Source organism: Acinonyx jubatus, chromosome B1 (assembly GCF_027475565.1).
Source record: "Acinonyx jubatus isolate Ajub_Pintada_27869175 chromosome B1, VMU_Ajub_asm_v1.0, whole genome shotgun sequence".
In the NCBI taxonomy this organism is placed as follows: Eukaryota; Metazoa; Chordata; class Mammalia; order Carnivora; family Felidae; genus Acinonyx; species Acinonyx jubatus.
Genome location: NC_069382.1, coordinates 47389409 through 47404521, shown reverse-complemented (window position 1 = coordinate 47404521; position 15113 = coordinate 47389409).

Here is a 15113-nt window from a genome sequence, read left to right as displayed (position 1 = left end):
TATACCTAGGAGTGGATTTGATGGATCATACATGAACTCTGTTTAACCCTTTGGGGAACTGCTAGGCTATTTTTTTTTTTTTACGTTTATTTATTTTTGAGAGACAGAGTGTGAGCAGGGGAGGGGCAGAGAGAGAGAGGGAGACACAGAATCAGAAGCAGGCTCCAGGCTCTAGGCTCTGAGCTCTCGGCACAGAGCCCAACGCAGGGCTCAAATCCACCAACTGTGCGATCATGACCTGAGCCGAAGACAGACGCTTAATCGACTGAGCCACCCAGGTGCCCCTAGGCTATTTTTCAATGTAGTTGCACCATTTTATATTATTAGAGGTGCACAAAGGTTCTGGTTGCTCCATATCCTTGTCAACACTTGTTATTGTCTTAGCCATCCTAATGGGGGTGAAGTGATACCTCATTGTGGTTATTTATTTGGGGGAGAGAAGGTGAGTGGGAGAGGGGCAGAGAGAGAGGAAGAGAAAGAATCCCAAGCAGGCTCCACACTCAGCATGGAGCCCAATGCCGGGCTCGAACTCACCAGCCATGAGATCATGACTTGAACCGAAACCAAGAGCTGGATGCTTCACCAACTGAGCCACGCGGGTGCCCCTGGGAGCTGCTTCCTGTTGCTTCCTTGGCCTGCAAGGCCTGTTGCCCTCCTTTATTTGCCTTCAGTCGTCTGGGCTCCATGGTGCCTCCTGAGACCTGCCCAGGGCTTGCCTGGCTGCTACCTCACATTGTCCACTCTGCTGGAAGGGCGCCTGCGTGCACAGTGCCTCTGCTGCCTTCTCTGCGCGGGGACTTTTGAGTGCAGGAACCACATCACCTTCACCTTTCTACTCCTGGGTCCTTGTTGCTGGGGCATAAGCAAGATCATTGGACATGTGAGTTGGAGTTCAGGCAAGCTGTGCCTGAAAGCCTCACATGACTGGTGGCATCTTTGGTAAGGAGAAAGCGGCCTGGCACCTGAAATCCTGGGATCCTGATCCTAAGTATGATTAATGAGCTACCGGAGCCTTTGGAACCATGATGCTCTCATCTAAAAGGAGGATTATAGTACCTACCTCAGATTGTCATGTGGACTGAGATAATTTTTTTGGTACAAATGCCATGTATTCTAAGCATAGTACAGCCTTAATACATGTTGGCCGGTTCTTCAGGAAATGAGAGATTCTGAATACTGACATGATTCACATTAATGAATCCCAAAGGAAATCGAGAAATTTAAAGTTATCTATCCTGGGAGTACTCCAATTTCTTGAGATTTTTAGCAAGGATATATACATACAGGATATAGGCTTATGAAAAATTTCCATACAGCGGGAAAATGGTTATGTTGTAGTGACCGAGAAAAATAGGGTTCAGAGTTACAGACATGCAACACACACAAAAAGACCAGTAGGATCTTGTCTGTAATTTGTGTGTGTTTGAGTAGATAATCCATTTACATGGCTGTACATTTCAAGGGTACAAAAGGTACTAAGAACAGTCTCCCACTTCTGACCACTCAGCTCCCCTCCTGTGAGCAATCCATATTACCATTTTTTTAAAAAACTCGTTCCAGTGATATTTCATCATAGCATGAGTATATTCTGGTTCCCCCAAATACACTGTCATGTAAGAGCACATACTCAGATCTGTATCCCTAAGCAACCCAACCAAGAAGAGAAAACTCAAAATAAAGGCTGTTTAAAGTAATTTCCTGTCCTTAAGGGGAAGGTTTGCCATGGATGTTTTCTTGCAGTCAGCTCAACTGGTGGATTTATTTAGCTTTCCATTCTTGTTTAAATATTTCACTCTAGGGTTTTTATTTTCATTTTTTTTAGGTTTACTTATTTATTTTTGAGAGAGAGAGAATGTGAGCCGGGGAGGGGCAGAGACAGAGAAAGAGAATCCCAAACAGGCTCCATACTGTTAGTATAGAGCCCGACATGGGACTTGATCTCAAGAAATGTGAGATTGTGACCTGAGCTGAAATCAAGAGTTGGATGCTTAACCAACAGAGCCACCCAGATGCTCCTCACCCAAGGGTTTTAAAGCAGAGGGAAAGCTATGGAATTTAGTTGTTCGTGACATCAGAAAATTAACCTGAGACCTCAACATGTTTTTAAAATTTCAATTCTCACAGGCAAGGACCTGAATAGTCTAGTGGTCACAAGGTCTTGATGTGGGATCAGAGAGCTTGGGTTCAAAGTTTGACCCATCCACTGTGTGACTTGGGCACAGTTACTTGACCTTAGTGCCTTACCTTCATCATGTGAACAATGGAGATAAAGATACCTAAAGGGCTCCTGGCTGGCTCAGTGGAGCTGTGACTCTTGATCCTGGGATTGTGAGTTCGAGCCCCATGTTGGGTGTAGTGATTGCTTAAATAAATTAGAAAAAATGTTTTTAAGTTTAAGAGAGGCAGAGACAGTGCGAGCAGGGGAGGGGCAGAGAGAGAGGGAGAGAGAGAATCCCAAGCAGGCTCCACGTTGCCAGAACAGAGCCCAATATGGGACTTGAACTCATGAAACTATGAGATCATGCTCTGAGCCAAAACCAGGAGTCAGGTGCTTAACCAACTGAGCCCCCGCCACCCCCTTCCCCCCCAATAAAATTTCTTTAAAAAACTAAGATATGTTAAGATGAATGGAGATAATAACCCACCTCGTAAGTGTGGTCGTGGGACTACACGAGCTAACCTTTAAAACACTTAGAACACGTCTGGCACGTACTCTGTGGTTGAGAGTTTACTGTTATTTTACCTGGTTCTGCTACCAAATAACAGGCTTTAGAGAAAACCGTTGAACTTGTCTTCTATAAAAAGGGAAACTGGGACACTTGCGTAATTGTTTTCAAGGTCTTTTGCAATTCTAACATCCTGTGATTCACAATCTGTGTCACTAGCAGAAGCCCAGGGTCCTGCACGTGGTAGCAGCTGCTGCTGACCAGTATTTAAGAACCCGGGTGTGGCACCACCCAGAGCTTTGCCCATGTTTTGAGTCTAGACGAAGCGAAGGCTAGTGTCCTAATGTTTGAAGCGTAACAAAGCTTATTCTAGAGGGGAGCGGGTCTTGAAGAAATGTTGCTAAAAATAGTAAACAGCCACGCACAATAAAACCGTATGGTCACGTTCCAGAGATGGCTCGTATGCTTGGAGGGGCGAGATTAAAGATGGCGCCAAGTGCTGACCCACATCCACTGTGGGGATGATTTTGGTGGTAGCAGAGCTGTTTGGATCCGGCAAAATTTGATGACTGCCTGTGGTGGAGATTGTAGCATCTGCCTTCAAGATCTCAGAAAATGCAGCTTCTCACACTGGCCTGTGCCACCCTCTCCTTCCTCCGGCCCTGACTGGAGGCCCGTGCAAGATGGATTCAGTGATGGCTAAAGCCTGATGGCCCAGCAGAGGACAGCTTCTCTGCTCTGGGTGCTCTTTGTCCTTGTTTGTGGGTGTCACTTGGGTGTGGGGGGGGGGTTAGTTTTGCTAGGGAACAGACTGAGGAAGATGGGAGATTCTGGTTTCTATGGATACTGGGCTAGCTGGGATTTGCATAATGCATTTCAGAGAACAGTCTGGGAACAATGTGGACCCAGGAGGAACATAAAGGCACATGGAAACGAGTTGGAGGGCCTAGAAAGTCAGGCTCCATTTCAGCCCTCATTTAGGAACAGGAGTCTGGGATCCAACCCCCTGCGCCCCTGTCGGAGAGGAAGCAAAAGGGAGCCCCGAGGATGCATGGAGGTTGTGCATACACAGCGCCCCTGCCACAGGCACGGTCTGTATTGTGAGCTCAAAAAATGTCCCTGCTCTTTGGCTCCCCCTTTATCTCAGCTACTGTCTGAAGGGGTCCTTAAATACCTGTACCCAGCATGGGAAGCTCCCAAGTGTGCTTCCAGAACATTTCATACAGGCCCTCTCATTTGAATCCTGACTCCCACGTGAGACGTGCTCAGGAGCCGGCAGGTCACGTGAGGAGTCAGTAGCCCAGCCAGCCCTCAATGCTGGTCTGGTTCCTGTCCTCAAATCCCCAAATATCTCAGGTTTGCAGCAGTAAGGGTGGCATAATTGAGCCCGTTGAGTTTGTGAGGGCCTGAACTAGAGGAGGAGCAGTGGGGATAAGGAGAAATGGGCATCAGGAATACCGGAGGAGGCATATCGGCCAAGCAGCATCAGGCAAATCAGGGGCAATGGCCACCAGTTTCTAGCTTGATGGAGTGTGGTCAGTGTGGCGTGGACGAGGGGAGCGCCCGGGTTCAGTGTTGTGTGGCGGGACAGCGGGATGGAAGTAGAGAGAGGGCCATCAGAGAGCACTCTAGATCGGGATGGGAGACACTGGAGTCAGGAGTCATCACGGAGTCACATTGTGGAGGCCCGTGGAGGCTGCAGGAATCTGACTTCCCGCGTGGGGAGAGTCTAGAAGGAGAGGAGGAGGCAGGCACAGAATCCTGGGGAGTACTGACACATTCGGAGGTGGGCTGAGGTCTCTGGGGAGAGACACAAGTGAATGCCCAAGCAGAACCATGGGAAAGTGGTGTGACAGAAGCAAAAGAACGTGTTGAAGGGAGTGGGCAAGTGTGGAAAGACCCAGAGAGTCCGTAACATGAGCACAGAAAGTGATTGAACTCCAATTTAATCATGGCGCCTGGAGTAGCTTTTCCTGGTATCAGTGAAGACAGAAGAAAAGACGAAAACTCACACCATCAGGAAGTGATGGGTAGCCAACCTGTTGGCAGAACTTAGGAGGAATGCCCCCTAATTATGAAGCCGGGGGTGGTGGTGGCATTTTTAGCACCCACCCTGACTGCCTCTTGAAACACTCTCCCAAGAGATCTCAAAAGCTGCTGTGTCTCTCCTTGTGTCTCTCCCATATCTGCACTGTGAGGACCAGACCCTACGAAGGTTCTGGTGTTAGACTCTGGGGTTCAAATGAGGTGGGCTTGTTGGTGCTACAAGGTCATGGCCCTGACTCCCTCCTTGCTTTATTCCCTTTTGCTCTCCATGAACCTGGTCTCAGCTGTGGGGATTAAAAGGGGAAAACCACACTGCAGGGCCATGGGTGATACCACAGCAGCGACTGGGGAGCTTATGGAGATCAATATTTGTTGAGTAGACGAATGTGTAAAGGAATGAATCAGTACCCCAAAGGGGAAAGTGCATTTGGTGAACAAAAGTTGAGGTGGTGAGACCCAGCCATTCCCCTCACCAGGAAGTGATGGCTTTCACTGTTGAGACTGAGGATCACGACATTTTTTTTAACTAAGGGACTTCCCTTACCTGTCCTAACCCTCTACCATTCCCAAGCTGTTCTTTCAAGTGGCCAGGAATACTGTTTTCTTCTGTCCTTCACCCTGCCATACCCATTCGGTTGACCGCACATCCCAGAAAAGTACCAGGCAGAAAGGAGGGGGAAGTGATGGCAGCGTCGTGAGACCAGGGAGGTGTCCCTACAAAAAGGGGGAAGAGGTGGCCCTACCAGGGTGCACATGGATTTGTAGTTTGTCGTTGCTGTGTTTCTGTTTGTATGAGTCCACTTTTTCGTAGTCTCAGGAGAGCTGTAAGCCTGGAAGATCCCACCTCCATACAACAGAGCCCCCCCTCTGCTGGTACCTGCGGGAAGGTGGGAGGTGCTGGGAACCCGGGCACCAGAATGGCCCTCTGTTGTCCACACATTGTCACCTGACGACCTTGTGTGGGGTGGAGGGAATCCATGCGTCCAGTTAGAAACCATCTTCCTGAGGATGAGTTTGTTGATCAGAAGCAACAGAGGGCATGACAAAATACCACAGAACAAAGGAAAAGAATCATCCTGACTCAGTGGGAGCGCATGCCCCTTTAAAAGGCCATCTGCAACATCCAGAAGAAAATTGTCTTCCTCAACAAGGAGTCTTGTGTGTAATAGGAGCAGAGGGAGCAGCAGGGGAGCACGTTCCAGTGGAGACTGAGGGAGGGGAGGTGGGAAGGAGGGTAGAATCCCAGGAAAAACTGCAGACTTGAAGCCCATAGAAGAGACAGCAAAGACCCGAGGTGTAACTAAGGTGGGTATGATTGAGCAAGAAATGTGGAAATGGACTTGGAAACAATGCCAGAAGACAGAGGTGAGGGATTTTTTTTTTTTTAAAGAAAAAGAAATCAAGATATGGAGGACAGAAAATAAAAATCCAGCTTAAGAATGATAAAACTAAATTACTGGCATAACTGGAGGCTGAAAGTGTGTATCACATTCCGGACAAATTCATGACAAACGCTTTGAGTTGTAGAATATAAAATAAACTCTTCTAAATATCCATGAGTCCCAAGGAAAACAACACAACAATCACCCAGTTATGTACAAATCAAAACCAGCCCGTGCTACCAAAAGAAAAATAACGGGGGAGTATGTATAGAATCTTGAGCAAATTCTGAATTGTTTGAGAATTTTATACCCACACACGTTGCACGAAGGTAAAAAATGGCATTTTCCAAAATGTAAGGATTCAGAAAATATACGACCCATAAATCCTGCTTGCTTGATTGATTATGTAATTTTGTTGAAGATGGATTAGGTTGCAAATGTCAAAAATATTCCTGGAAGAGATAATATATAGTGTTAAATGAAATTTAACAACAATAATCTGATTATATGACTCCAGGTTCTATTAACCAAATCCAGAAAATTGGAGGCAAGAGAAGTAAAATTTCCTAAATCCCTCACTTGAGGAAAAGGAGTGGGAAAGAACAGAATTAAGATAATATATTGTTTTATTCTGCACTTTTGATATTGAAATAAGTATAGTGTATACTTCAAATATAGTATATTCGAAGATTGCTAAAACACTAGGAGACTTTTTTTTAATGTTTATTTATATTTGAGAGAGAGAGTGAGACATAGAATTCAAAGTAGGCTCTGTGCTGTCAGCACCAAGTCCAAGGTGGGGCTCTGTGTGGGGCTCCGTATGGAGCTTGAACCCATGAACCAAGAGATCATGCCCTGAGCTGAAGTTGGATGCTCAACCAAATGAGCCACCCAGGCACCCCAAACACTAGGAGACTTTTAAAACAGCATATATATTCCTTCCAAAGCACGAACAAACAGGAAAGAAAAAAAGATAGTGCACGCAGCAAAAATGCAAACAAAGCTAACAAGAACCATAAAATTCAATATAATAGTCACTAAGTCAACAAATATATTCCTATTAAAAAGTTAAGATTTGCAAATAAGATTGTAAAAACTGCAGTCAACTGCTTGTTAAAAACACACCGCAGACAAAATGAGAAAATGAACCACAGTAGTAAGGGGTCTGGTTTCTAAGTAGATACCCAAACAGAAAGGAAACAAGACTGGCAACAATTAATTGCACACAGAGATTCAGAGGAAAAGGACAGAGTGAGATTTAAAGGGATATTTCACACCAACAAAAGCATCAACATCTATTACAAGAGGTTGGACACACACTGCAAGTTTGCTGCTGTAATAATTACTTACAAACCCAAGAAAATCAACTGAAAGCAGTGAATCCAAATGACATTAGCTTATAAAAACCAACACTTTTTTTTTTTCCAGCAATATCTACCTAGGAAATATGATAGAAGTATGATTCCATTTCACAAAATTAACTACAGTATAAAACTACCTCTTGATTTAAATTTTAAAACAACTAGAAAACTACTTAATTTTTAAACTCAACAGGAATAAGCAATCATAAATAAAAACACCTATGATTTGGTTTTAAAATTAAATAAAGTGATTTTTAATTTAATTTGGAATAACAAGCAAGGTTAATCAAAATATTTGGGGGCAAAAAAAATCTTTTTTCAAAAAAATTTTATTTATTTATTTTAAGAGAGAGAGAGAGAGAGAGCAAGCAGGGGAGGGGCAGAGAGAGAGAGGATCTCAAGCAGGCTTCACACGGTCAGCACAGAGCCTGCTGTGGCAGGGAGAGGCTCATGAACCATGAGATAATGACCTCAGCCAAAATCAAGAGTCAGACACTTAACCCACTGATCTACCCAGGCATCCCAAGGGGGCAAAAAAAATCTTTAAAGCAATCACATCCCTAGGACTGCATCTCCCGGAAATACTCAGTTATTGGGACAAGAAATTATGTACAGAGTCTCCTTCTTCATCACAGAATTATTTTAAACAGGGGACAGTTGGAAATAAACCAAATATACAAAAGAAGGGGCATAAAAATAAGTTAGTCCATATGCTAGAATACTATGAAGCCACTAAAAACCAAAACAACTAAAAAATTTATTCTCCCAACAATATTTAGATTTAGACCTGCAGAAATGCTACCTGACAAAAGTCAAAGTTAAAAAAAGTAAACTATAATGAGTGCAAATCCAAATTTGTAAATATATCACATTTTTGATACGAATACCTGATATTGTGAACAATGGGTATCTTTGGATGATGTGTTTACATGTGACTTTTGTTTTCTTCCTCCTCCTCCCTCATTGTGCTTCCTCCCTTGTTTTCTAAAGAAAGAAAACATTGCACCTAAAATCGGAAAGGGGGACATTAAGGAAATAAGAGTCGGTTAGGGGCGACTATTAGATGGTGACTGGCGCCCCTGACGCAGGGTTTTATTTGCAGGACTGTAAGGCTAGGAGGGAGCAGCCTGAACGGACAAGAGAGAGGGAGCACAAAGGCAGGACTGGGTCCCCAGAGAGAGGATGGGTGACACATCCGGACAAATGGAAGCAATCACATAGACTCATAATGAATCCAAGGGGCATAGGTGTCCAGAAGAACAAAACAAAAAACAAAACACGTGAAGCCAGCGCACTCCAAAGAGCTGACCCGCAAGGGACAGAACCCGCGGACTTGGAGACCCCAGCGTGGCGCGAGCCCGCACACCAAGCACCGCGGAGCAAGGCATGTTTTGCAGGGCGGGGCCACGGTGCTCAGCCATCCGCGCCGACCATGGAAACGTCCGCCAAGCTGGCCCAGACGCCTCATTAAGGCATCCGGGTCTTGGAGAAACATCCTAAGCAGGGACGCTGCTATTGGCTCCTGCTACTGGCATGATGTCACCATCCGCCAATCTGAAGTCAGTTGAGCCTCCCAGGCTAAGGAGTTAATGAAAGAGATAATTAACTCTTCCTAAACCAAAGGAGCCTGCAAAAACAGTGCCACTCATGTCTTATGGCTATTCTTTGCCAGGGTAGGGAAGTGAGGAAGTGGAATTGGAAATGAACAGTAAAGACAGTGAAACTCAAAAGTGTGAGATTTTATGGAAATTAACTCATGCTATGTTTTGTAGCTTTTTAAATTCACTGGCTGTAAGACTTTTCCTTTGTTACTAAATAATCTCCCAATGCATAGTATTTAATAGCTGCAAAACTTTTCAACTTAATGGACATTCTGTAAGTGCACCAGTATATAAATCTATGCTATCATTTTTACTGGCTGCAAGGAATCGTATTGTATGTATAAAGAATAATTTATTTTAAAAGTGCCCAGGCCACTATTGAAAATAATGCTGCAGTGAACTATTGTATATTCAATGCATTGTAGGACACTTGTCCAATGAATTAATTAGGATAAATTCCTAGAAGTGAAATTCCTAGAAGTGAAATTCCTGTGTCAACATTACAATACATGTTCTCAGATTGCTCTCCAGAAATGTAAACAGTCTACGGGAATGTCCAGTTGTTCACACCCTAAACAAACTTGTATGTTTTCAATCTCTTACATCTTTGGTAATCTAGTACAAAATGATAGCTCATGAATCTCTTAATTCATTTCTTTTGTTATTAATGATGTTGACCATGTTTTCCTGCATTCAATGGCCTTTTATGTTTCTTTTCTGAATTATCTTCTTTGCCCATTTTTATATCAGGAGGTTTGTCTTTTTCTAATCCATTTGCAAGATCTCTAATTTCCACTTGACAGTATTTTCTTGACTTTTTTTTCATCGGGGCATAGCAGGTGTATAGTTTTCCTTTATTATGTTATTTTGTCAGGCTTTTGTTTATGTGTTCAGGTACTTTTGTAGTGCATCTGGACAACTGTCCTGTTTTTTCTGTGCTGTGGAATACTTTATGTAGTATGCTCCTGGAAAGTTTAAAGAACCAGAGACGTTATTGGAGGTAATTCTTTGACTACTTAAAAACTATCTGACATAATTTTTAGTCAATTCAGTTCAATTATTCTGTTCTTTATTAAATTAAAATTTTTATTTTAGTTCAGTTAAACTTTTAAATAAAACGTCATTAAAATTTCTTTGTCAAAAAGGGCTAGTATCCAAAATCTATAAAGAGCTCACCAAACTCCACACCTGAAAAACAAATAATCCAGCGAAGAAATGGACAGAAAACATGAATAGACACTTCTCTAAAGAAGACATTCAGATGGCCAATAGGCACATGAAAAGATGCTCAACATTGCTCCTCATCAGGGAACTACAAACCAAAACCACACTCAGATACCACCTCAGGCTAGTCGGAGTGGCTGAAATGAACAAATCAGGAGACTATAGATGCTGGCGAGGATGTGGAGAAATGGGAACCCTCTTGCACTGTTGGTGGGAATGCAAACTGGTGCAGCCGCTCTGGAAAACAGTGTGGAGGTTCCTCAGAAAATTAAAAATAGATCTACCCTATGACCCAGCAATAGCACTGCTAGGAATTTACCCAAGGGATACAGGAGTGCTGAAGCATAGAGGCACTTGTACCCCAATGTTTATAGCAGCACTTTCAACAATAGCCAAATCATGGAAAGAGCCTAAATGTCCATCAACTGATGAATGGATAAAGAAATTGTGGCTTATATACACAATGGAATACTATGTGGCAATGAGAAAGAATGAAATATGTCCTTTTGCAGCAACGTGGATGGAACTGGAGAGTGTTATGCTAAGTGAAATAAGTCATACAGAGAAAGACAGATACCATATGTTTTCACTTTTATGTGGATCCTGAGAAACTTAACAGAAGACCATGGGGGAGGGGAAGGAAAAAAGAAAGAAAGAAAGAAAGAAAGAAAGAAAGAAAGAAAGAAAGAAAGGTTAGAGAGGGAAGGAGCCAAACCATAAGAGACTTTTAAAAACTGAGAACAAACTGAGGGTTGATGGAGGGTGGGAGGGAGGGGAGGGTGGGTGATGGGCATTGAGGAGGGCACCTGTTGGGATGAGCACTGGGTGTTGTATGGAAACCAATTTGACAATAAATTTCATATTTAAAATAAAAAAAATCTTGGAAATGAAAAAAAAAATTCTTTGTCAAACATTTGCAAATTAGTAGTATTCACTTGGGTACAAATGCAAAATTCAAAAGGAAGACAGTACAAGTTAAGTTCCTCTCTTTTCTCTGTCCCCAAACATCTATATCCTCTTCCCATAGGCAAGCACCATTACTGGTTTATTATGAATCTTTCCAGAGATATACTAAAATAACAAAAGCACATCCTTTCTTTTAAGTACAAAATAGTCACAGATTCTAAATATCTTCATTTTGCTTTCTAAAAACATATTTTGAAGATTTTATCTTATATAACACACAAGAGTTACCTCATTCTTTTTAAGACTGTATATTGTCCCATTGTATGGAACTTACAATTTACTTATCTACATCATTTTTTTAAATTAAGGTTTTTTCCTAATATTTGCTTTTATAAATGATGCTACAGTAACTATCCTTACATGTAACTATCAAATCTGTGAATTGCTTTCTTTTGTTTTTATTTTAAAAATTTTTTTCTTTAACATTTATTCATTTTTGAGAGACTGAGTACAAGTGGGGGAGGGGCAGAGAGAGAGGGAGACACAGGACTGGAAGCAGGCTTCAGGCTCTGAGCTGTCAGCACAGAGCCCAATACGGGGCTTGAACTCACAAACTGTGAGATCATGACCTAAGCCAAAATCAGGAGTTGGACACTTAACTGAGCCACCCAGGCACCTAGAAAACACATGCTTCATGATGAAATGTTGAAAGCTTTTTTCCTGAAGTCAGGAGCAAGACAAAGATGTTCACAATCACTGCTTTTCTTCAGTATCTTTTTGGAGGCCCTGGGCAATGGGATAAGGCAAGATAAAGAAATAAACGGCATAAGGATTGAAAAGGAAAAAATAAAACTCAGTGTTTGTAGGTGATACAATTATTTGTGTATGGAATCAAAACAATTTACATATAAATTATTAATAAATGACCTTGGCAAGAAACTAGAATTTGAAATTTAACAAAAGGCATTTCAACAAAAGACTTTTTCAGTAATACTGAAAAATTAAATATTTAGGAATAAATATAACAAAATATTTTGATGACTCTACACAAAATTATAAAAGGTTTTGAAACTTAAAAAAAAATCTCTCTGATTAAAAAAAGCTTTTGAAAAAATTGAAGAAGATCTAAATAAATGACAAATATACCACGTTCATGGATTGTAATATTCAATCAAAATTGATAAGATGTCAGTTCTACCCCAATTGGTCTATAGATGCAACACAATTCCAGTCAAAATTTCACATAATTTATAAAAATAATACTGGGTAGATTTTAGAGTCAAATGTAAAAAGCAAGAAGTCCTTTCAAATGTGAAAGATAAAATAAGTGAGTATTTTTAAAACCTTGGTGGAGGGAAATAAATGAGGCACACACAAATATTTATAATGAAAAGACTGATGAACTTGACTACGTTAAGATTAAGACGTTTTGCTCACCAAAAGAAGTCATTAAGAAAGTAATCATACAAGCAACAGAGTGGGAGAAGATATTTGCAAAACCTAGTGCAACAAAGGGCTTGAATTTAGGATATATGAAGAAGTAAAGATGGGCTTTAGTATAGTTCTCTAAAACCCAGACCAAAATGGAACACGAAAAGAAACGTTTTCATTTGCTATATGTATTCTTTCCCCGTTCAGAGAACCAAAAGCCCGGGGTGGGATGATTAGGAGGGAACCAGAACCCTCATTATTCATAACTGGGCATTTGCTTCTGCACTGAAGTGTCTTTGCTCTGCATTTTGTGCGGCTGACCACGTTAGGAGCAAGTTGGGTGCTCAACACTGTCTAGGGTGGTGCACTGTTCTCTCCTTATGCAAAGGTAACTAGGAGCAAGAATTATAAACAACGTTAATAGTCTAATTTTGCAAATCCATATTTAAAAAAATTGCTACGATGAACATGTATTTTAAAATTAGAAAACAAAATTCTAAGCCTTATAATAAAGTGCGAAGCAGCAGGGTGGCGGTACCATGATGTAAAATATCGACTACAGTAAAACCCCCATCCACCTTCAAAATATCTTTCCTGGGTTCATACTTCCATATTTGAAATGTTACCATATGCTTCCTCCAGTTCAAGAATTCCACTCTCCCTGTGGGTTCCCCTTTAAAAATTCTAGATTCATATTCAGCTCTTGTGTTAGCCGTTCTAAATCATTGTCTCCATCAGGTGCTTTAGGAAATACAGGAGTGAGAACGATTGTTTCCTGAGTCACAGAAAGCCTCTCAGAGGGGTTGACAACTGTGCTGGGATTTAAAAGATAAATAGGAGCCAGCCAGCCAGAGATGGTGGAAGTCACTGCAGCCATGAGGAAGGACAGTATATGCAAAGGTGAGTGGCTGGAAATTGTGTGGCATCTTTGGGGAGCTAACTGTATTTTGTTGTAGCTTGAAAGGTGTTCAGTGTGTAGTGTGTGTGTGTGTGTGTGTGTGTGTGTGTGTGTGTCAGGGGTGAGGTGCAGAAGGGCAGAGTGCTGTGCATGCAAGGCACTGGGGACACACAGAGAGGTTTAGATTTTTTCCTGTGGGTGCTGGGGAGCCATTGAAGGTTCTAAGGAAGGTCAAGGTATGATCAGGAGCAGGTTTCCCCTTTTTCTCTTTCCCCAGCCCCTAGCCCAGTGAGGTTATTCTCTGTGTGAGGAAAGAATGGCCATAATGGCTTGGCTTCCACAGCCATGATGCTCATTACTTAAAGAACCACAGTCACTCATGGTCCTTGGAAGGACTTGCCTGGTGTCATCCCTGGGGAGCTGAGGGCATCATTGGAGTCCTCAGAGTCTCAGCAGCCAGGATGATGTCATGCTTTATGTGACTTGAGTCGCTCCCCCAGGGACAGCTCTCACTGTAGCGGAGAGTGCATGCCCACAGGCTGAAGAAAGCCAAAGATGACTAGCTGAGATACAGGCTGACGTAAATGCCCAGAAGCGGCTTGTGATGTTTTGTTGAATGTTTCACATGAAGTCGACAGTGGCTTCCAATCTCTCCATTTCCAGATCAGCTCTGCTAGGGAAAATGGTAGTAAGTCCTTCTGTGCCAGACTTCTGACATAGGTCCTATTCCCTTTGGCCTGTTGGGCTCCTCTGTGCACTCCTTTCTCGTCTTCCTCAGCATCCATGAAGGCAGACATTAAATTATGACAGATTCTAGCAGCTCATCTGGGGAATAGTTGTTCAGAACTTGAAACACATAACCCATAAAGTAGTAAAAGTTTGCTTCTCTTGCTTTGGAATGAATCCATCTACTGCCTCTATCCCCAAAAGTTTCCTCCTTCTCTGCTTCCCTCTTTCCAGGATGTTTCTGGTACATTCTGAGTTCATAGCCTGCTGGATTAATCCCCAACATGTGTTTTGTTGAAATGTACCACCCAAAGGAAAGAAGGGAGCAGACGAAACAATACACTGTCTTCCTTCTTTCTTCTTTCTGGACTCCTTAGGAGTCACAGCAACAGCCCTGGTCAGGGGTCTTAGGTGTGACCCAGCTCAACCTTTTCATCTCACAGGCTGGGAACTTGAATCCTCCTACCTTTCTCCCTCTGAGGGAACCCCCAGGAATCCCGTGCATCAAGTGCTGTGACCAAATTCTTGTGCCAAAGACTGGGATTTCTGAGGCCATTTCATTCCCTGTCATGTGTTTTTTCGTGGTTTATTCATGCTTTCCTTAATCCCAGAGTGTTTGAGACTCTGCCAGGCAGTGAGATTCACAGAGTTTAAAAATTTCAGAAGTTCTTGGGCTCAAGAAGCTCACGGTCTAATGGAGAGACGGTAAAATACATTGTGAATGTTTAGTGTCAACATTCTGCTTGAGGCCAGAGAGGAGGAGGGGAAATGGGGAAGGCAGGGGGCACCCTATAAGGGGGCAGAAAGAATGAGCAGGAGAGGGTGGCCTGGAAGAAGAATGGGGTCATGACCTGCACTGTCTGGATTATAAA